The sequence below is a fragment of the Schistocerca gregaria genome, chromosome X, assembly GCF_023897955.1.
Source record: "Schistocerca gregaria isolate iqSchGreg1 chromosome X, iqSchGreg1.2, whole genome shotgun sequence".
NCBI lineage: Eukaryota > Metazoa > Arthropoda > Insecta > Orthoptera > Acrididae > Schistocerca > Schistocerca gregaria.
Genome location: NC_064931.1, coordinates 466010056 through 466033202, shown reverse-complemented (window position 1 = coordinate 466033202; position 23147 = coordinate 466010056). Strand labels below are relative to the sequence as shown.

Genomic DNA, 23147 nt, shown 5'->3' with positions numbered 1-23147 from the left:
AATTCCAGTCACCCATTACTATTAAATTTTCGTCTCCCTTCACAATCTGAATAATTTCTTTTATTTCATCGTACATTTCTTCAATTTCTTCATCATCTGCAGAGCTAGTTGGCATATAAACTTGTACTACTGTAGTAGGTGTGGGCTTCGTATCTATCTTGGCCACAATAATGCGTTCACTATGCTGTTTGTAGTAGCTTACCCGCATTCCTATTTTCCTATTCATTATTAAACCTACTCCTGCATTACCCCTATTTGATTTTGTGTTTATAACCCTGTAGTCACCTGACCAGAAGTGTTGTTCCTCCTGCCACCGAACTTCACTAATTCCCACTATATCTAACTTTAACCTCAGGATCTATGCACCCAAATTGCGTGAAAATGTAATCACATCTCAGTTCTAGTATAATATATTTGTCCAATGAATATCCGTTTATCATCTGCATTTCTTCTTGGTGTAGCAATTTTAATGGTCAGTAGTGTAATTATAGGTTTGTTCATGCTGACATTTTTGGAAGGTGGTCATGCGTGTCTTGAATGGAAATCATAGTAATAATCTTTACAAAACGCAAATGACAGGTGATTTTTAATATTCTTGCATTAAATATCATGTTGGACGGCCATAGATCTTAAATGTGCTTTTTTTCTAATAATTATCTGTGTGTGTTTGTGGGAAGATAACTGTGATAGGCTTTCAAATTGAGTTATGTCAACGCACTCAAGGGTAGGCACGAGGCTGCCCTTGCTAAACAGACAGTCCAGAAAATTAGTTAACGAGAAGAGTGGTCTGTCATAACTTTGCTTTTTGGTCCCTGGTCATTTTGCTGCTAGATGTGTAACTGCCGAGACATAGAAGGAAGAGTTTTGCAGCAAGAGATACTGACAAGGGCAACAAATGACAAGAGTTTAATTTATTAGAGTATGCAGTCTCCAAGCAAAATTGTGTGAAAATAAAATCGGCGAAACATAGGATAGGTTTAGGGTCGCAAAAACATGTGATACGTTCCGTGAAGTCAATTTTCTGCTTGATCATGCAATTGTTACGTGATAAATGCCGCAGTGCTAGCATTGGTTCCCTTTAGAGTCCTGCATGACTGAGTAAGCGAGCACAAAATAGAAGATGGGGCGAGCACTCCCTAAGTGGATAGGCTGCCCGCACTAGTTCTAGTGACCGAACATAGAAGCCGTGACAGAATATGTGGCATTTAACTTCAAACACATTAAACGTGTCATTATCCGTGTGAGACTGCAGCCAGTAGGGGCTTCTCATTTGTAGTGTGTCTCTCTTTGCAATTATGCAGCGCAAGGAAGCCAGTGCAGTGAGACGTAAGATTGAAACCAATGTTTACACATTGAAGAAACGTGAAGGTCTAAAAAGCCAAGTATGGAGTACATTTCTGTTGGTTGTAGGCGAAAAAAGTTCGTCTACTAGGTACGTATCGTGCATAAACTGCTCCACATTACTGTGTTTCCAGTTGGGAACCTCTCATTTAAAGAAACACAGTTGCAAGGAACCTTAAAAAGATACAGCTCCTTCAGGTATATGGGCTGTAATAAAAAACAGTATTACAGCAAAGTGTGTTGCAATGTGTGCTTAAGATATGAGACCTTTTAATGCTGTTTACGGTGAAAGTTTCACTGAACTAGGCCAAGAATTAATACATGTAGGTGCAAAAAAATGGTTCAAATGGTTCTAAGCACTATGGGACTTAACATCTATGGTCATCAGTCCCCTAGAACTTAGAAGTACTTAAACCTAACAAACTTAAAGACGTCAAACAACACCCAGCCATCACGAGGCAGAGAAAATCCCTGACTCCGCCGGGAATCGAACCCGGGAACCTGGGCGTGGGAAGCAAGAACGCTACCGCACGACCACGAGATGCGGGCACGTAAGCACACTTTATGGAGAAGTTAACGTGGCAGATGTCATGCAACATCCCTCGACTATAAGCAGACATGTCAAAGAACAAGCTGATGCAATAGGAAACAGGATGATGCCTTCTGTTATTGCGGGATTTATTACTAAAACATGTGCCGCGACATGGAAACTGCAGTGCTAAGTAGCCTGTAACACACTGTGATGTTGAAAGGAATTGTTCATCGATAAAAAAATATTTTTGCTGACTTATTTTGTAGTTGAACGTCCCACGTTTTTCCTGCTAAGGCTAATGAAGATGGTGGGGTGAACAAATGATGATATGATGATAAAGAATTGATGGAATAAAGGCAGCGGAAACAGGAGAACCCCGCGAAAACATGCCGCGAACCTGTTTTGTTCACTACAAATTCCATTTGGATCGGCCGGGTTTTGAATTTTTTCAGATAATACGAAGTATTTACCCCTAGAAAATTTATGGAAATACAAAGCAATTCATTGTAATTGCAATGGAAAATGAGTTATGTAGATATATAATGATGAATAATGTGTTGATTAATGTACTACACATTCTGATTTATAATAAATGAATTTTATGAATATTTAACAGGCGTTTTTTGTTTTTAAATACAAGGATTCTGGTTTTGAATAGCATGTATGTTTCTGCATTCTCCAGTTTTTCATTGCACATAATTTAACCCCCTAGGGCCCTAGTAATAACGAGTTGCAAAGTGAGGGTCGCACGAAGAACAATATTAGTAGCAATCAACGTCTTCGCCAGCACACGCATGACCGTGTAGGTTGCAGACGACCGGGTTCCGTCAGGTCCCAACTCGGACAGTTTCCGGCCTGTAGTTACCTCTTTGCCGAGCGGATTAGTGTTGCCCCACTCAAATCACAGTCCTTAGCGTCTGGGCGTCGTCTCTCAGATGTCAGTCGCTGGCTGGAGAGTAACATCAATGTGTGGGGTCAGAAACATTTTTCGTATCCGCCATTCGGTCATTCTTTATCTATTTGCTTACTTTTTCCTTTGTGTTATCGATATGGCTGATGCATGTGCAAAATCATCAGCAGCAAGGAGGAAGAGATCTCATCCTGTACATGAAATGTACAATTATGACGATGGTTTCGGCAAATCAAAGTGTTCGATTTCGGACTGTACCTGCAGAGTACCGGTGAATAAAAGTTATTGCTACACCCATTACTCCATTATAAAGCTGGCCTGTCGTGTACATTAAATGAGATACAGCATCTGATCGAGCCGGCGCAAAACGTAATGCCTGATCGTAAAACTAATTTAATATTCCCATTTAGGTATGCCAAAATTTGTTGTTATACTGTTTTTAATTACTGTAAACACAGTATAGAGAATGTCACGGCTATTACTCTGTCGGGTCCAAATATAATGGAGAGTGTTTTCGAACTAAAAAGAGCAGATTTTAGAAGCTTAACACTTGTCATCCTGTTGCATTATTAGAACGAATACCACGTGGGTAGTTCTGCGCATCTACGCAATACTTCTTAAGGTTGTTACCGACAGTCTATTGCCACACAATCTCATCAGAATGGCACATAAATTACTTGATTTTATTCATGGGTTCGTAATAAAGGGATCTGAAACCTTTACGAAGTTTGACGGAAACTTTAGTTTCAAAGAGAATGTCAGCTTACTCTGGGTACCTTGAACATGATGCTGACATATTTATCTCTAACTGTTCATTTAACACATCTATAATTCGCCAGCTGACGAGCTTTTTCGTTCAATACTCCAATTTCACCTCATTATCTGTAACTTCATTTTGAATATTTTTTACATGTGGGTGGGTGATCAGCGCCCACACCCATTGCCATCTTTCCATAATATCATCAACTGACGCTTAGTTATGATTATAACTATCATATGTAAACAAAACTAAATGATCCCAAATGACTAAACGAAAATGCCGCTTTTACACTCTTCTTTCGCCTCTACTGCACGCTTTGAACAACTTTTTGACGTATCCGAACGAAGCGGATTTGTTAACTGTGAACACGTGTGGTAAGACTGGCTAAATAAGTGAAATATATTTGTTCACTGGATTTAAAAGCATAGCACTTTGAATCAGTGAAATTTTTGCCGAAAACATGGTATGTAACTGATGTTTAATTCGAACCTTGTATTCCTAGGGAAGAAACAGAAGAAATTTCATGAAGCACATCTAAAGATGCAGCAATTATTCTTTTCAAAGGCCGCACGAAAAATTGTAAAACCAGCCTCCAAAAAAGAAATGCGCATGGAAAGGGTCGTGAAAGGCGTCAAGATGTCTGACTCACAGCTGAAAACGCAGTGTCTGTGTTTGGTGACGGAACACGGACACGCGTTCACCATTCTGGACAATGACGCCTTCCAAAAAATCATATAACCAATGATTGAAGCCATGCCAGCTTCAGATAGGTAAGCAGGTCTTTACATTTTTCCTACAGAATTTCAAATGCTAACACCTACAGACAGTGAAGCCCATAACCGATTTCCGTGCATGATTGAATATCGTCAGTCTTTCGATATTTAGTGGCCTATAGTTTATTTGTGTTACATGTTGGCGAAAACAATAAAAGCCTGCGTGTCACACGGTTGCAATTATCTCTATATTCATTTGTTATTGCAAAAAGAAACCATTAGGAATGACTTTATACCGTCGACCGGATGAGAGGTTGATTAAATGTAGATAAAGTATTGATGATTATAACGTTAGGCTACATTGCGGACGTTTGTAAAACACTGGTCGACGTAGTTTACCGTGCAAACAATTAAAGCAATTTCGGAAGATTTTATACCGTCGGTCTTTAGTCAGAATTATTTGTGGTTGTTATGTGTGTAGCATCGCAACAGTTGATAATACATTCCATAGACCAAACGGGGCTAACGGTGAATGTCATCGCATGAAGGGTTGGCATGTGAAGGGACTGGAGCAGCGAGGAGGCGGCGGCGTGGTGGCGAGGTGTGCGGCGTGGTGGCCATAGTTCATGGCGTAACACGAGGGTCATTCTGAAAGTGAGGAACGATCGGTCGCCAAATGGAAACCACAGTGAAAATCCGATGAAGTATGGCACAGGTGTTTTCGACAGTGTTTCTAGTATGCCCGACGATCGCGTTACATCGTTCTTTTCAGTTCTGAGCACACAGGGAGCACATAAAGATACCTAGAACAATAGTGTCTCCCACCAAGTACGAGGGCCTGGTGAGAAATTTCGCCTGAAGCTATGCAGCTTACACTACATAACTGTCGTGCGCTTTCTTATCCAAGACAATTCTCAGCCGCATTCTGCAGGGGCAATGAAGATGCTCCTGCATCGTTTTCAATTGCAAATGTTTGATTACTCACAATACAGCCCGTAATTGTCTTCATCTGAGTTTCATCTGTGCTTACATGAACCGCTGGCTATGAAGACAACATTTCGGCACAGACAAGGAGCTGTAGGCCAGCGTAGAGAATTGGCCGTAAGCACTGGCGGCTTCCTTCTATAACGAGTGTACTGGAAAGTTGGCATAACGCTACGACAAACGTCTAAGCGGGATCATCGACTATGGAGATAATTAGCAAGAAGTTACAGCTAAGTCTTGCAAATAAAGCAGTTTTAATTTTCACTGTGGTTTCTATTTCGCGACCTACCGTTCCTTAATTTCCGAATAGCCCTCGTGTAATTTCATTGCGCCTTCACCATGCATGGCTGTCAATGGTTGCCTGTCGCCATAGTGCCATGCATGGAAAGTCTCCTTCTTGGGGGGGTTGCTCGTGCCTGTTCATTAGGATCGACCGCGGGATTCACGGGGAGCTTGCATTTGCAAGGCTGGTTATCACGAGGTACATTCACTCGGAACGGCGTGCCATCTGGGGGAGTCTTAGCATTGTATTAATGTTTTTGTGTAAATGATTGTACATAGTATCAGTAAATAATTTTTTGTTGCAAATAAACTGTACAAACTGACGTAATATATGAATAACTCTAGCCACGACGTCACAATGTTAGTTAAAAATAGTAAAGGCCAACGATTCCCGTGGTTGAAAATATATCGTACACTCACAGGTCATTGCAGACAAAGTATGAAATGTAAGAGTATTTAATACCTGATTAAGTATTCGTCCTAGACGGAAAAGTAAAGAATAAAAGTTATGTATTCTTTTATGATGAACATTGAACAACTTTTGTTACTAAATTCTTTATTTACAGTATATAGTCTAAACGTCACAACAGAAGGTTTAGAAAACTATCTAAAAAGATTGCTTCTTGTAAAATAATCTGATTTATTGTTTCGATTATTTTTATTTTACCTAGTCTCTGTCAAAGTTTTTTTTCTAATGGAAACTGTTATACGTATTTTTTTAATATCACTGATCTCTGAAATCATGTGTACTGTAGATAAAGTCGGTTTTGTTGTTTTCGTAGGCTCTGCAAAGGAAATTACGCAAAGATTAGTGTTTCTTTAACAGTCTAGAGTTATTATTTTTGCTTTCTATGGTAATAGTTTTTAAAAAAAGAGAACAGCGATATTCTGTGACTTTCCAGGGTAGTCGCGAATTCTGCAACCATTCCTTCACTCATTCCGGAGTTTGCTGCCGCAGTAAGAGCAAAAATAATCCAGGAACTGAAGTGCAGACTGGTCTCTTTAAAAGCCGATGCAACATGAAAAAAAACCATCCACATTTTTTAGGAGTAAACGTTCACTACTTCAAGGACGGGAAGATTGTAGTTAGGACGCTGGGGATCGACGAACTATTCGAAAAACACTTGGGGGTCAACCTCAAGATGGAAATTCTTCTATTGCTGGATTGCTTCGAAGTTCTTCTCGAAAACGTAATGAGTTTCACAACAGACAAGGGGCTAATATAATGACGGCCATTCAACTTTTTGTGTGAAGACATTCCTACGTTGGAGGCCTGGGATGAAGATTGTTCATTGCCTGAGCTAGTGCGCTTTGTGATCAAAAGTATCCAGACACCCCCAAAAATATAAGTTTTTCATATTAGGTGTATTGTGCTGACACCTACTGCTAGGTAGTCCTTATCAGCGACCTCAGTAGTCATTAGACATAGTGACAGTGCAGAATGGGGAGCTGCACGGAACTCACGGACTTCCAACGTGGTCAGGCGATTGGGAGTCACTTGTGTCACTGTACGCGAGATTTCCACATTGCTAAACATCCTAGGTCCACTGTTTCCAATGTGACAGTGAAGTGGAAACGTGAAGGGATAAGTACAGCACTGACAGAGACCGCCGATAATTGAAGAGGGTTGTAGTGTGTAATAGACAGACATCTATCCAGACCATTACACAGGAATTCCAAACTGCATCAGGATCAACTGCAACTGCTATGATAGTTTTGCAGGAGGTGAGAAAACTTGGATTTCATGGTCGAGTGGCTGCTCATAAGCCTCACAACACGCAGGTAAATGCCGAACGACGCTTCGCTTCGTGTAGGGAGCGTAGACATTGGACGATTGAACAGTGGAAAAACGTTGTGTGGAGTGACGAATCACGAGACACAATGTGGCAATCCGATGGCTGGGTGTGGGTATGGCGAATGCCCGGTGAACGTCATCTGCCAGAGAGTGTAGTGCCAACAGTAAAATACGGAGGCGGTGGTGTTATGGTGTGGTCGTGGTTTTCATGGAATGGGCTTGCACCCCTAGTTGTTTTGCGAGGCACTATCATAGCACAGGCCTACATTGATGTGTAAAGCACCTTCTTGCTTCCCACTGATGAAGACCAACTGGGGGATGGCGACTGCATCTTTCAACACGATCGAGCACCTGTTGATAAGGCGCGGCCTGTGGCGGAGTGGCTACACGACAATAATGTCCCTGTGTTGTACTGACCTGCACAGATTCCTGACCTGAATCCTATAGAACACCTTTGGACTGTTTTGAAATTCCAACTTCGTGCCACGCCTCACCGACCGACATGGATACCTCTCCTCAGTGCCGCTGCCATTCCCCAAGAAATCTTCCAGCACCTGATTGAACGTATGCTTGCGAGAGTGGAAGCTGTCATCATGGCTAAGGGTGGGCCAACACCATACTGAACTCCAGCATTACCGATGCTAGGTGTCCGGATACTTTTGATCACATTGTGTATTTTTGGGGCATCGCCACATACCCTGCAGTTGGCTGTTGACGACGGAATCGCTGCGTTTCCGTCATTTGCATGGGACGACATCATCGCCAAAGTTCGCTCTTTAGCAAAGTGCCTTCGAACTACAACGGGTGCCCGTCTCATACGAAAACATCAACAAGCTCTACCCACGCTAGATATCAGCACTACATGGGGATCGTCTTGCAATATGATGACGTCGATGAAGAGACTTAGAACTTTCATTGGCGATTTCTTTTTTCAGAGAAAGATGGGAGAAGTGCAATCTTAGCGATACCGATTGGGGCATTCTGGACAGCGCTATAGCCGCCTTAGAGCCCATCGGAACCACAATTACAGCCTTGTAAGAGGAGGGGTTGCTCTTGGGAGATTTTTATGCGCTTTTGGTAAAGAAAACTTCGACTTGACAACATGCCAGGCTGCGATCTCGCGAAAGACTTGAAAATAGTAATGGATAACAGAGATCGTGCCAAAATGTATGAAAGTGGTGAAGTGAAATTTACGGCATGTTCGATTACCCAGGTTTCAGGTCAGCCCTCTTAATGGATCCCCGATTTTTTTCGTTCCTGGCAGAAGAAGACTTAGAAGCTGCTATTTTTACATATGTAAAATATGGTTTAAGGTTCAGAAGGTGATGAATACCGAAACTGGCAACGAAGAAATGCGACAAGGTCCTGTGGTGGATGATGGATCCGATGAAGAGAATGACGAACTTCAACGACTGCTGGTGTAGGAGAATGCCCAGTGACACAAAGCCCCGAGCAAGTGGAACCGAACGGCTTTGTATGTTGTTATTGTGGTCTTCAGTCCCGAGACTGGTTTGATGCAGCTCTCCATGGCATGCAGCTCTCCTGTGCAAGCTTCTTCATCTACCTGTACTTACTGCGACCTACATCTTTCTGAATCTGCTTGGTGTATTCATCTCTTGGTCTCCCTCTACGATTTTTACCCTCCACGCTGCCCTCCAATGCTAAACTGGTGATCCCTTGATGCCTCACAACATGTCCTACCAATCGATCCCTTCTTATAGTAAAGTTGTGCCACAAACTACTCTTCTTCCCAATTCTATTCAATACCTCCTCATTGGTTATGTGATCTACCCATCTAATCTTCAGCATTCTTCTGTAGCACCACATTTCGAAAGCTTCTATTCTCTTCGTGTCCAAACTATTTATCGTCCATGTTTCACTTCCATACATGGCTACACTCCATACAAATACTTTCAGAAATGACTTCCTGACACTTAGATCTATACACGATGTTAACAAATTTCTCTTCTTCAGAAACGCTTTCTTTGCCATTGCCAGTCTACATTTTATATCCTCTCTACTCCGACCATCATCAGTTATTTTGCTCCCCAAATAGCAAAAATCCTCTACTAATTTAAGTGTCTCATTTCCTAATCTAATACCCTCAGCATCTCCAGACCTAGTTCGACTACATTCCATTATCGTCGTTTCGATTTTGTTGATGTTCATCTTATATCCTCCTTTCAAGACGCTATCCATTCCGTTCAACTGCTCTCCAAATCCTTTGCTGTCTCTGACAGAATTACAATGTCATCGGCGTACCTCAAGGTTTTTATTTCAGCTCCATGGATTTTAATACCTGCTCCGAATTTTTCTTTTGTTTGCTTCACTGCTTGCTCAATATACAGATTGAATAACATCGGGGAGAGGCTACAACCCTCTCTCATTCCCTTCCCAACCACTGCTTCCCTTTCATGCCCCTCAACTCTTATAATTGCCATTTGGTTTCTCTACAAATTGTAAATAGCCTTTCGTTCTCTGTATTTTACCCCTGCCACCTTCAGAATCTGAAAGAGAGTATTCCAGTCAACATTGTCAAAAGCTTTCTCTAAGTCTACAAATACTGGAAACGTAGGTTTGCCTTTCCTTAATCCAGCTTCCAAGATAAGTCGTCGGGTTAGTATTGCCTCACGTGTTCCAAATTTCTACAGCAATCCAAACTGATCTTCCCCGAGGTCGACTTCAACTAGTTTTTCCATTCGTCTGTAAAGACGAATGTAAAGCTTTGTATATTAAGACAAAATTCTGCAGTTATTTCTAAGTTACGAAGCAATTCAAGAAGAGCGAAAGTGTTCTCCAATACCGGCAGGAGCAACGTTTGGTATTACCAGAATTGTATGCAATTGCTTGTGTCGTTCTCGCTATCCAGCATCACAGGTAAGCGTGGAGCAGCTATTCTCGTGTTGAATCCAGTGAGGTACAAACTCTGCGAAGAACACGAGAATAACGTTTTGTTCCTTCGCAGTAACAAAGATATTGTGGGGGATATCTTCCTTGATCCCCATTAACCACATCATCTTTGACTTCTGAGGAAAACCAGTGATATTCTTTGTTCTCCGATTTGTAATCTGAGTCGTCGTTGATGGCGATAACTACCGGTAATACCAGCACCAAAGTTAAGCCATGTATGTTGCATGATATTTGCATTCCGCAAACCCTTGGCAGGCATCCTCAACTTGAAACTGGCACCTGTATCTTTTGTGAAAGACGCCTATGACAATTTGCATGAGCAAATATCACTACAAAATTTCTGATTATTGGTTAACTTTAAGTTGAAAGTTTGAAATACTTAACTGGAATGGTAACGGAAATAGGACGTTGCTGTGAGACAAAAAATTTTGTATAACAACAATATTTTATTTAATAAAATCATGAAAATAATTCCTTGATCACTCACTTTACTTAATGGTGCGGTTATATGAAATCCTGGCACGTCAACAGTGATACAAAAAAATAGCAATTTTATGCAACCTGACTACATGTCGTTACTAAGATGACTATAGGAGCCATCACGCAGAGCGCCTATACTCACCAGAGTCTCAGCAGCGAATGCCTAACCGTCTCCCCTCGTCCGGGGTGCACACACGGTGGCCGGAAGTGCTCAGAGAGTCTGCACAGCGGCTATTTGCCAATCTAACGGGGCCTGCTAACGCCCGGGAAGCTTACGTCTCTCTGGTCCACTGCAGTCGCACTCTACTTGATACAATGGTTGGCTATACTGCGTTTCCATATTCAGAGAACCCACAGCAGGCAGCCCACCCATACGTCAGCAGACGACCCGCATTCACATTTGCAGACTGTACTAAGAGTGATAATATAACATAATTCCGGATTAAAATTCCATGAGTGTCGGAAGGGCACCCGGGTGTGTTTTGAGCATGTGACTCTTGTAAAAAGCCATGTAGCGGCTCACATGGAGCCGTTACATAACCTCCCCCTTCTGAGAAAAAAAATGAGCAGTAAGTGTCCTTGCTTTGGAAGGGCATTTTCAAACATTTTTTTAATCATTGTGACAAGAGCAGCGACATTTAAATATATGGTTGACCACTAATTTTAAGTACACAAAGTCCTGATCATTTAATATATACAACATAATATATGGAAATTATTACCTGTTAACAAATTATTCTCCTTCAGTGCCCTTCTGAAACATCATTGCACAAAACATACATAATTTGACTTAGCGTTTAAGCTGAACGCAAGTTATTTCATCTATTCCGTAGACCAAACATTCCGTTTTAAATGTTATGTAAGTGAGGCAATTTTGAAATTGTTACCAAAGACATGATAATTTTCTACGTTTTAAACATTCGAAATCTCAAGAATCTTTCACATGCTCGTGTGCAAATACATATTTCTAATAAAACATGTATCCAAATCGATAATCAACTTTTGAGCACTAAAATTATTACGAAGTGTGTCCTCCTTTGATATAATGTACAAAACAGAGGAAAACATATAAAATCTTTAAACTTGAAAAATTTAAGGAAATTACATGAGAAACTTAACCAAGTTCAGTTAAGACAACATTTCCCAGCTTATTTTGGCACTTCATAAATATTTTCCTTTTTTTTCAAATTGGCAAACAAATATGATTGAAATTTCTGATAATATCATAGAAAGTCGTTAAAATACTTTTATGTTTCATTACTGAACTTTGGATTAATGTGGTAAAGTCCTTTCTTTAACATTGGTCTATGTTTTCTTTAGTTAGCCAACAAAAGATCCGTTAGAAAGTAGAATTTCCTTTTCGCTACAACAGTCACACATTTTAAGAAATCAGTCTCTATCATTAACATACGAACATTTTTTAAAAATTACATAAAGATAATATGAGTAAAAAAAAAAAAAAAGACACGCTCTATCTTTGTTAAACACATGACACTTTCGAGCACTTTTATACACTTCGCTATTGGGCTTGGGGCATTTGGAGGACATCAGTGTTGGGCTACTTGGTTGGGCGGAAGGATGAAACTTGTGCAAGTAAGGGCTGTAGACTGTCCCTCTGTCACACAGATCAATTCCTTGCCTCTGGCGTCTCACTCACGACTTAACAGTAGCTCAACGGGACATGTGGTGCCCCGTGTTTACAGGACACGGCTGCACGTGTTTCCGCTTCAGGTGAGCGTCGACCTCCAGAGCACGATGAACTCACTCCAGCTGTCATCATCTCTTGCCGTGTCGCGAGTGCCTGGACCCGCCTGGCTGACATCCTATAGTAGTGTGGCCTTATCAGCAAGTGTTGTGCTGACAGCTACTACTCATGACGTCACCCCCTCGGTAACTTCATTCCCCTTTCTTCCTTCACCAGTCCCGCCATGCCTGACTCTGGTGGTGAGTCTGTCATGTCTCTTGATTCTGTACTGCAGACACTGTGGGTGTGTTGGTGTTGCTAACAGGCCACCACTGGTACCACGACCCTTGCGTGCACCCGTCGCTCTTCTCTCATGCATCCTGCCTCATCGCCACGCCTGACCTAGGATAGCCGAGCTCGCCTCTGCGGTCGCTGCAGTCTTCAATATTATATTTGGCAGCGGCTATTAAGCTGGCAGAGCGTCGCCTTACATATCGTCTGTACGGACTGCCCGTGACCATTTGACGTTTCAGCCAGACTCCCCCAGTGTTTGGGGGCGTGTCGCCTGTGAGTGTGGGCGTTCGACAGGTGTGGGACACACTACCTCTCGCCACGCCCCTGTCCTGCTCGTCCTGCTGCTCGACCGCCTGGAGTGGCCGCCGCTTGCGCCAGGTGGTGGGGAGGGTCTACGTTGTCGTCTCCGGCGCGTCGCGAGCAGCGTCCGTCAATTGGGGAATTCCAGACGCGTTCTGCCCGCCCCACCGTCAACCGCTATCCGCCTCCACTTTTCCCAGCTGCAAGATGCTTCTTGACGGGAATCTGTGCTCAGGGTAACACTGTTCTCAATACACCCTTCGTAATAATTTTCTAACATTTATCTCTTCTCAATGATTCTTCATATTATGCCTTATAGGCATATATATTTAACGTGGCTTGTGATTCAGCCGACTATTACATAAACAAAGACCCTATCAGTAATTTACAATAGTCTCATCTTAATCATTCCCTCAATAGCTTTACAACAGGGATATAACAACAGTTGAAGTATTTTTACTTAATGGTAAATAAGAAATAAATTGAACTTTAATTCCTTAAATGGTTTAGCGATGCTTTGTGTATCCTACCAACACAGCTTAGGAAGCTAAAATATCATTTCTTTACATTCTAGTGTCATTCACGCCTCAAATTTCACATTCTTTTACAATATACACAACACACACAGGCCATCTTGACTAACCATGCTGAAAGCATTCCTGGTGATGTCACATTTTCCGCACGCATAACTATTCATTTCAAGCTACTTTCACACTTAATAAATATAGAACATAAGAATTTCTGCCATGCATTTTAAGTGATTACAGACTACGTCAATGTTACATTAACAAATACAAACACAGAACTACCATTACCCCAAAGTACCCTCTTCAAAGTCTATCATGCATTCTGCAACCCAACCTTAATTTATATGGTAATTTACTCCTGTGGCTTCCTTATTTTTGTTTTTCCTTTCCATGAGACTGGCACAATTCATGTGGCGTCTTGCTTCCTTACTCTTCGCGCTGTTGAAGACTTATTTGCTGCAACATAAATTCTCCCCAAAAAATGTATTATCTTTTCTTCTGCAATTAAATATTACGGGTAAATGTTGTTATTGCCATTTTGACTCTAGCATAGACGACTTACCTTGCCTTGTTGACATTATACAATATAATACTAGGAACACTAAATCTATGAGTGATATTTAATATACAAAGTAACGCTATCGACCTATATTACATAAGCTGTACATTGATATACTGTTTGCTATTCTATTAGGGGCTTCAAGTTGGATACGTGATGCAGCCCTCTCCATTTCTTTGTCCGTAGGGTCTGGACTTCGATAGTGTTGGGGTGAGGGATACGGCACACTCGGTAAGGTCCACTGTAAAGGCTAAGGAATTGTTTGCAGACCCTTTTCCCCTTGTTTGATAGCTTGTGTGATCGAAACCACACCTTTTGTCCAATATAGAAGTAGATTTTTCGTACTTTCTTTTGGTGTGTTCGCTGCCTTATTTCGGCAGCACGCTTTATTTTCTTCAAAGTTATGTCTATGATCTTCTTGTGTCGGAGTTGTCTTTCCTTTGGCCATGCTACCAGTTCTCTGATTCTCTTCGGAGGCTCTATATTTTTCAGTACTAATACCGGAGGCAACATCGTTGCCGCATTCGGCAATTCGTTCAGAATTTCTTGGAATGCTTTTATATGCACGTCCCACGTATTGTGCTTGTGGTAACAGTATAGCTTACACAGCCGCACTAACTCTTTTATGACGCGTTCTGAGGAGTTAGACGATGGGTGAAACAATGAGATAAAGTTCGCCTTCATTTCTCTCCGCCTTAACATTTGGAGCCAATGCTGAGACCGGAATTGCGGCCCCTTGTCCGAGATCACCCGTTTGACCGGCCCGACCTCCCGCACGAAGCTGTTTACAGATGCCGCCGCCTCCGTTTTCCCCGTTGCTTTCCTCAGCGGAGTAAAGCAGACAAATTTTGATGTTAGTTCGACAGCTATGAGAACGTACGTGTATCCAGACTTCGTCCGAGTTATTGGCCTGAACAAGTCCACCGCAGCGACTTCTCGCAACCTGTTTGGAATTTACGGGAACATCGGAGCTGCGAAATATGTGGTTGGTGGCTTGATCCTTTGACACGGCTTACACACTCTGATCACCCGCTGTATTCTTTTTGACATATTATTAAAATAGCACGACTCGCGTAGCTTCTGAAAGCTCTTCCGTGCCCCGAAGTGTCCATGGTTTAGGGGGGTTAACCACACTAGTTTACTGATCATTTCCTCAGGTATTACCACCAGCCATCAAGGGTTTTCTATGCTCCGTTTCCGAAAAAGAGTCCACTTTTCTACCCTATAATATTGCCGGATTGCAGCTTGATTTCTGTCGCTCCATTTTTCCTTCACTTCTTTGAGTAAGGGATCCTTGTCTTTTTCGCGGCCGACATTGTTCAGCGACATTGTCACAATGTTTTCGAAGGTGACACTTTTCAGGTACAAAATGCTGAAATTGTTTTCGTCCGGTTCACCGTCTACTCCGTTTCTTAGGCATACCGGAGCCCGAGAGAGAGCGTCTGAAATCAGGTTCTTCTCCCCTGGTATATACTCGATTGTAAAGTTTTATTGTTGTAGGCAAAGCGCCCGGCGAGATAACCTGCCGTGGGCCAACTTTTTCCGACATCAGGAATTGTAATGCCCGATGGTCGGTAAATACATTCTTGTTCCTTCCGTATAAGAAGTATCTAAATTTGCTGAACGCCCAGACAACTGCCAGGACCTCGAGTTCCGTGACCTACTAGTTTCTTTCTGCTCGCGACAGAACTCTACTCGCGAAAGAAACGGGCTTCCAGGTAGAGGAATCGTTAGCGTCTTCTCCTTGAAACAGAACCGTACCAATTCCGTTCGCCGAACTGTCCGTCATGAAGTAGATATCGCGACTAAAGTCTGGGTGTGCGATGATAGGTGCATTTACTAATGCCTCCTTCTGTCTTTCGAATTCGTCCTGTGCTTGAGTGTCCCAATACCAAATCGTATTCTTTCCTGTTAGCGCGCAGAGGCGTGGCGTGTCCAGCACGCTTAAGTTTACAAATTTCCTGAAAAAATTTGCGACTCCTAAGAATCCTCTTAATTGCCTCTCCGTTGTTGGCCTTGGAAATTCAGCAATCGCTTTTATTCTCTCAGGGTCGGGTTGTATCCCGTCCACCGAAACTATGTGACCCAGAAACTTTATTCTCTTACGCCCAAATTGAGATTTATCTAGGTTCACTGTTACATCGACTCGTTCAGTGGCTTCTAATAAACGGTTCAACACCTCATTGTGTTCTTTCCAGGATTTTTCTGCTATCAGCACATCGTCAATGTATAATGTAATTCTCTCACGTAGGTCCTCAGGAAGGTGTCTGTTCAGACCTCGTATGAACGCTGCCGCAGAAACATTCAGTCCGAACGGAAGCTGTTTAAATTGGTAGTAGTTCCCATAACACAAAAATGCGGTATACGGCCTACTCTCTGGATGTAACACGATTTGCCAGCAACTGGCTCTCATATCAATGGAGGTTAATACCTTCACTCCATGGAAACGATGCAATAATTCTTCCATGCTCTCCGGTCTGTCAGTTCCTGCTTTAATAACCGTGTTGATTTGCCGAGAATCCAGCACCAGTCTCACCGATTCCTCTTCTTTCTTCGGTACCACTAAAATCGGTGAATTGTACGAACTCACGGCGCGTTCATTTACGTCCTGTTTGAGCGTCTTCGGGTCCTCTGCCTTCACTTTTTCTTTATGTACTAATGGAATGGGGTTCGGCCTGGCGAGAAACGTTTTGTGTTCTCGTACTTGGGACTTGTATTCAAAGCCTTTTATTGCACCCTGTGCGTCCGAAAATATTCTCTCCTGATTCCTTAAAACCTCTAGCAATCTTAAACGGGCGTCCTCTGGCATGTCTCCTACGCTGTGCATGCTTTCTTCGATTATTTTTCTGAAAACCCCATCCCTTCCGTGCGCGGATAGCGGTAGGCTCACTCCCCTAATATAGTTTACGAGGGTCTCCGGTCCCTAGTGCACCCCAGGGAAGTGAGACTCATCCCTTATTACCCAATTATTGAACTTCAATTCAACGGGGCTACCCTCTGTGTTTAGAGAAATGATACCTCCACCCAAGTCTACAATAGCCTGGTGAGAGTTCATGAAATCCACCCATAAAATTACTTCAGTGTTCATTAAGGGCACAATAAAGACGTTTTCCTCGAACTCCTTGCCCTGGCATTTTAACATGATCCTAGTCTGACACTTGACTTCTACACTTTTACGGTATATTGCCCCTTTCACCTTCGTCCCTCGCAACGGCAATGTTGACCAAGCTTCCGCCTTCCCGCATTTTTGGAATGCAGCCTCACTAATAATCGATATCGGACTCCCCGTGTCGATTACACAGAACAGTGATACCCCTTTCACTGAGATGGCAATCACGGGACTAACGGCTGATATCCTGTTATCCGTTTGTTCCTGAAGTAGTGTGTCCCTAATATCTTCCTGACTTATGTAAAGTACTTTGCAACTTCCCGTCATCGGGTGTGGGCTAATACCGTCTCCCTCCATCTGCATTGGTCATAACTGTTGTCTTACCTCCATTTCCGGTGGAGTTATTCGTGGATCAGCCGGCCTGATTTCCACATCACCGGGAAAAGTGTCTGTTTTCTTACCAGTCGGGGTCTGCCCGTATTTTTGAACGCCATTTCGTGATGAGCTCGGCCGGTTACCGTGATCGTATTTTCTTCTGTTGGGGTAATCATGCACATCGTGATTGCCATCACGCCATTCGTTTGTATATTTACCATACTTGTTTTCGTTCCCCCAGTTACCTTTATACCGTTGGTAATTAGTGTATGAGTACTTGCCTGCCCGTGAGCCCGTACGTCTCTGCGTTTTACTGCGGTCGCGACTCGTTTTGCGCTTTTGTCCTACTTTGTCTCTTTCTGCGAACTGTGCCTTTTCCTGTTGCCAGTCGCTGATGTCGTACTCTAACTCCTGTAAGAGTAGTTTAAACGATTGAATATCGTCCTTACATCGTCCGGCTAGTACGATATGGCGCAGCTGAGCTGGAAATTTCATTATACACAGCCTTACCAGTTCGCCCGGACTGTAAGGGTTGTACAGAAACCTGTTGTTCTGCAGCATGTGCTCGAACAGTCAAGCATGACTCGCAAAACCAGATTGGTTTAAATTTGGTAACATCATTATCTTATGCATTACCCGGCCTTGCACCGCCTCGGACCAATATGTCGACAGAAACTCGCTCTGAAGCTCTTGTATCGTCGTGCACGTGCGCGCTACAGCTCTCATTCGTACAGCGGGTTCGGCCTTGAGATGCCCACACATAAATTCTATTTTATATTCATCCGCCGGCCGGAGTGGCCGAGCGGTTCTAGGCGCTACAGTCTGGAACCGTGCGACAGCTGCGGTCGCAGGTTCGAATCCTGCCTTGCGCATGGACGTGTGTGATGCCCTTAGGTTAGTTAGGTTTAAGTAGTTCTAAGTTCTAGGGGACTGATGACCTCAGATGTCCCATAGTGCTCAGAGCCATTTGAATTTATATTCATCCGGCCAATTGGGTGGAAGACAGAACTGGTATTGTTCAAGCCAAGCACGTGGGTGTATCCCGTTCACCGAGTTGCGGAAGATTTCGAATTTTCGCACAGAGAGAAAGTGTTTGTAGTCAAACCTTTCCACTTTCCTCCGGTACGAATCCGCGCATGGATTTCTGTGTCCTTCCCGACGTTTCCCTACATCCCTAGGCAAGCTAGTTTCTTCGTAGTCCTCCTCATGTCCCGAATCACATCCCTCGCTACTGTTTTATGCGCCTTTGCGCACGTGGTTTCTCTTTTCGCTTCCGCACGCGAGAATATTCTCCATGTGAGCAACGCGTTCGCATATCTCGTTTGTAGCATCGCGTTGTCGCCTTTTGACCTCGCACTGGTCTTCCTAAGATCTCCTTAATAATTTGGTTTCTTCATTATCTATTGCATTCAGCAACGAAGCGTTCTAGCTTCTCTCCGATATTGTAATATCTGCAACCTATTCCGCGAGTTTTTCTAACTCTTCCTTCATCTTCTTTATTTCCTCCTATTTTGCACTTTTACCGCTTCTCCTTTCCCTCAAGTTCCGCGATTGCCCTAGTGGTTGCATCTACCTTTTCTTGAGTTGCTTCGACGGCTTTTATCCGTTTTATCAGCTTTTTCTTTTCGCTATGACATCTTTCTGTTAATGTTTGGAGCCCCTTCTCTAATTTTTCTCCACGTTTTCTCATTTCGACCTGAACTCTTTTCTGTTCATTTTCGACAGTGCTTAATCTACCACCTACTACTTCAAATTTTTCGTTGACCTCGTTTACAGCGTCATTTCGAACCTCTTCAAGTAGCGCCTTATTATCTTCAAATCTCGCATTTACTGCGGTCATGATGCCCTCGAGTTTTAATTCCGTATCTACTTCACGCATAAAGTCCTCGAGTTTTGGTTTAATTTCGTATTGTTTTCTTCCTGTTTTGCCATACCTTGCATCATCATCTTGACCAACTTAGCCACCCACATGTTATTCGGGTTTGTGTTAGCCGACGTACTTTGTCTACTCGCTATTGTCTCGGATGTTTCATCCGCGCTCGTGCTTGGGCCCGAAGTCCCGCTACCGGCCAGGGAGATAGCCTGCACATTTTCTAAGTTCAGCATTGCCGCAGCGCAACTGAAATTGGGGAAAATCCCGTTGCTTGTGTCACCTGCGCCTGTCTCCTCTCTCTGCGTGGCTACCTGGTTGTTGGTAACTTCCTCTACGCCTGACCTATTTATCCTCGCACGGCTCATCGATCGACTACGTGTTTCTATTTTGGATACTGGGATCATACTTTCGCACGAAGTATGTAGTTAATAGAGCTTCGCTCACGAAAAAACAAATTCCCTACCTTGACTAAGCGGTAGCCGAAGCTAGATTACTGGCCATTAAAATTGTTACACTAAGAAGAAATGCAGATGATAAACGGGTAATCATTGGACAAATATATTATGCTTGAACTGACATGTGATTACATTTTCAAGCAATTTGGGTGCATAGATCCTGAGAAATCAGTACCCAGAACAACCAACTCGGCCAGTAATAACGGTCTTGATACGCCTGGGCATTGAGTCAAACAGACTTTGGATAACGTGTACAAGTACAGCTGCCCATGCAGCTTCAACACGATACCACAGTTCATCAAGAGTAGTGACTGGCGTATTGTGACGAACCAGTTGCTCGGCCACCATTGGCCAGACGTTTTCAATTGGTGAGAGATCTGGAGAATGTGCTGGCCAGGGCAGCAGTCGAACATTTTCTGTATCCAGAAAAACCCGTACAGGACCTGCAACACGCGGTCATGCATTACCCTGCTGAAATGTAGGGTTTCACAGGGATCGAATGAAGGGTGGAGCCACGAGCTGTAACACATCTGAAATGTAAAGTCCACTGTTCAAAGTGCCGTCAATGCGAACAAGAGGTAACCGAGACGTGTAACCAATTGCACCCCGAACCATCACGCCGGGTGATACGTCAGTATGGCGATGACGAATACACGCTTCCAATTGCGTTCGCCGCGATGTCGCCAAACACGGATGCGACCATCGTGATGCTGTAAACAGAACCTGGATTCATCAGAAAAAATGACGTTCTGCCATTCGTGCACCCAGGTTCATCTTCGAGTACACCATCGTATGCGCTCCTGTCTGTGATGCAGCGTCAAGGGTAACGCAGCCATGGTCTCCAAGCTCATAGTCCATGCTGCTGCAAACGTCGTCGAACTGATTGTGCAGATGGTTGTTGTCTTGCAAGCGTCCCCATCTGTTGACTCAGGGATCGAGACGTGGCTGCAGGATCCGTTACAGCCACGCGGATAAGATGCCTGTCATCTCGACTGCTAGTGATACGATGCCGTTGGGATCCAGCAGGAGTTTCGTGCTACCCTCATGAACCCACCGATTCCATATTCTGTTACCAGTCATTGGATCTCGACCACCTCGAACAGCAATGTTGCGATACGATGAACCGCAATCGCAATAGGCTACAATCCGACCTTTATCAAAGTCGGAAACGTGATGGTACGCATTTCTCCTCCTTACACGAGGCATCACAACAACGTTTCACCAGGCAACGCCAGTCAACTGCTGTTTGTGTATGAGAAATCGGTTGGAAACTTTCCGCATGTCAGCACGTTGTAGGTGTCGCCACCGGCGCCAGCCTTCTGTGAATGCTCTGAAAAGTTAATCTTTTGCATGTCACAGCACCTTCTTCCTGTCGGTTAAATTTCGCGACTGTAGAACGTCATTTTCGTGGTGTAGCAATTTTAATGGCCAGTAGTGTATAATTACAGCCAACCTAGCACAGTCGTCACACGCACGCAACACATTTATTGTCACACGGAATGTAATTTGAAATTCCCCAAAATACATGAATCTAAGACAAAGAAAATTTCCCCCAAAATCACACAAATAAAATCACACTGCAGCACGGTATATGGAAAGCGGTATTTGCAACGCTGATTATTCAGTAACTGGAATTGTGACACGTTTGGAAATTTAATCATTTATTAGTACATCCTATCAATCTGAGAGCAACACAAAACGATTCCTAATTTGAACGATATCCTAGGCTGAAGGGTGGCCATTATGCGTGATACTTGCTTTCTGCAAACCCTTGGCAGGCATCCTAAACTTGAAAATGGCACCGGTGTCCTTTGTGAAAGACGCCTACGACCGTTTGCATGAGCAAATATCACAACAAAATTTCTGATTATTGGTTAACTTTAAGCTGAAAGTTTGAACAACTTAAATGGAATGGTAACGAACGTTGCTGTGAGACAAAGATTTTATATAACAACAACATTTTATTTAATAAAATCATGAAAGTAATTGCTCTATCACTCACTTTACTAAATGGTACGGTTATCTGAAATGCTCGCCCGTCATCAGTGATACAAAAAAATAGCAATTTTCTGCAAACTCACTACATGTCCTTACTAAGATGACTATAGGAGCCATCACGCAGAGCGTCTTTACTCACCAGAGAGATTCAGCATGGAATGCCTAACCGACTCCCCTTGTCCGTGGTCCACACACAGTAGCCGGAAGGGATCAGAAAGTTTGCAAAGTGTCTATTTGCCAACCTAACGAGGCCTGTTAACGCGAGGGGGAACTTACGTCTCTTTGGTCCAGTGCAGTCGCACTCTACTTGATATAATGGTTGGCTAAACTGCACCTCCACATTCAGTGAACCCACAGCAGACAGCCCACGCATACGTTCAAAAAATGGTTCTGAGCACTATGGGACTCAACTGCTGTGGTCATTAGTCCCCTAGAACTTAGAACTGCTTAAACCTAACTAACCTAAGGACATGACACACATCCATGCCCGAGGCAGGATTCGAACCTGCGACCGTAGCAGTCGCACGGTTCCGGACTAGAACCCACGCATACGTCAGCAGACGACCAGCATTCACATTTGCAGACAATACTAAGAGTGATAATGTAACATAATTGCGGATTATGAGTGTTGCATGGGCACCCAGGCGTGTTTGAGCATGTGACTCTCGTAACAAGCCATGTAGCTGCTCGCATGGAGCCGTTACAATGTTGCTATTTTATATATATTGCCAATATGTTTGCAATATAAATTCATGTTTCATCACGAAAAGTTTATTGTATTATTCATTGACAAATATGTTTCATTTTATTTTCCATATTTTGAAAACTGTGAAGTATCCTCTCATTTTCCAGATTTCCAAATATCCTACAAAAAGAACTAGTGGTGCACATACTTTCTCGTTCAGTACTACTGGGAGTGTCTAGTAGGACATTCTTTCAACTCTATGTAAATTTCCACTACGCTCATATTTCAATCCACCTGAAACTTACGTATGATGTTATTAATAATTGTAGAGTAGATTTTGAAAATTTCAAATTAGAATTGGAGTTTTCCAGGAAATCGACTTATAGTATTTTTTTGAGAGTATAAATTTCAGCGTAAGTGTATTTTGAAAACAGAAAATAACTTTGAAACACGTCGTGCTGGAACAGTTCATATACTTTCACTTTGCTAAATATGAATTATATGTAGCAAAATTCGTAGTGGCAAAATTAACGGATCACTCTAGCACATTTTTGTGCACTCTCCGCTTCCGACTTCTCTCC

The 23147-nt window shown here is 43.0% G+C and overlaps 1 pseudogene; it reads left to right on the top strand.

Moving 5' to 3' along the window:
• Window positions 1-4146: 4146 nt before the first annotated feature.
• On the top strand, window positions 4147-6545 carry LOC126298146 (uncharacterized; annotated as a pseudogene).
• Window positions 6546-23147: the final 16602 nt, after the last annotated feature.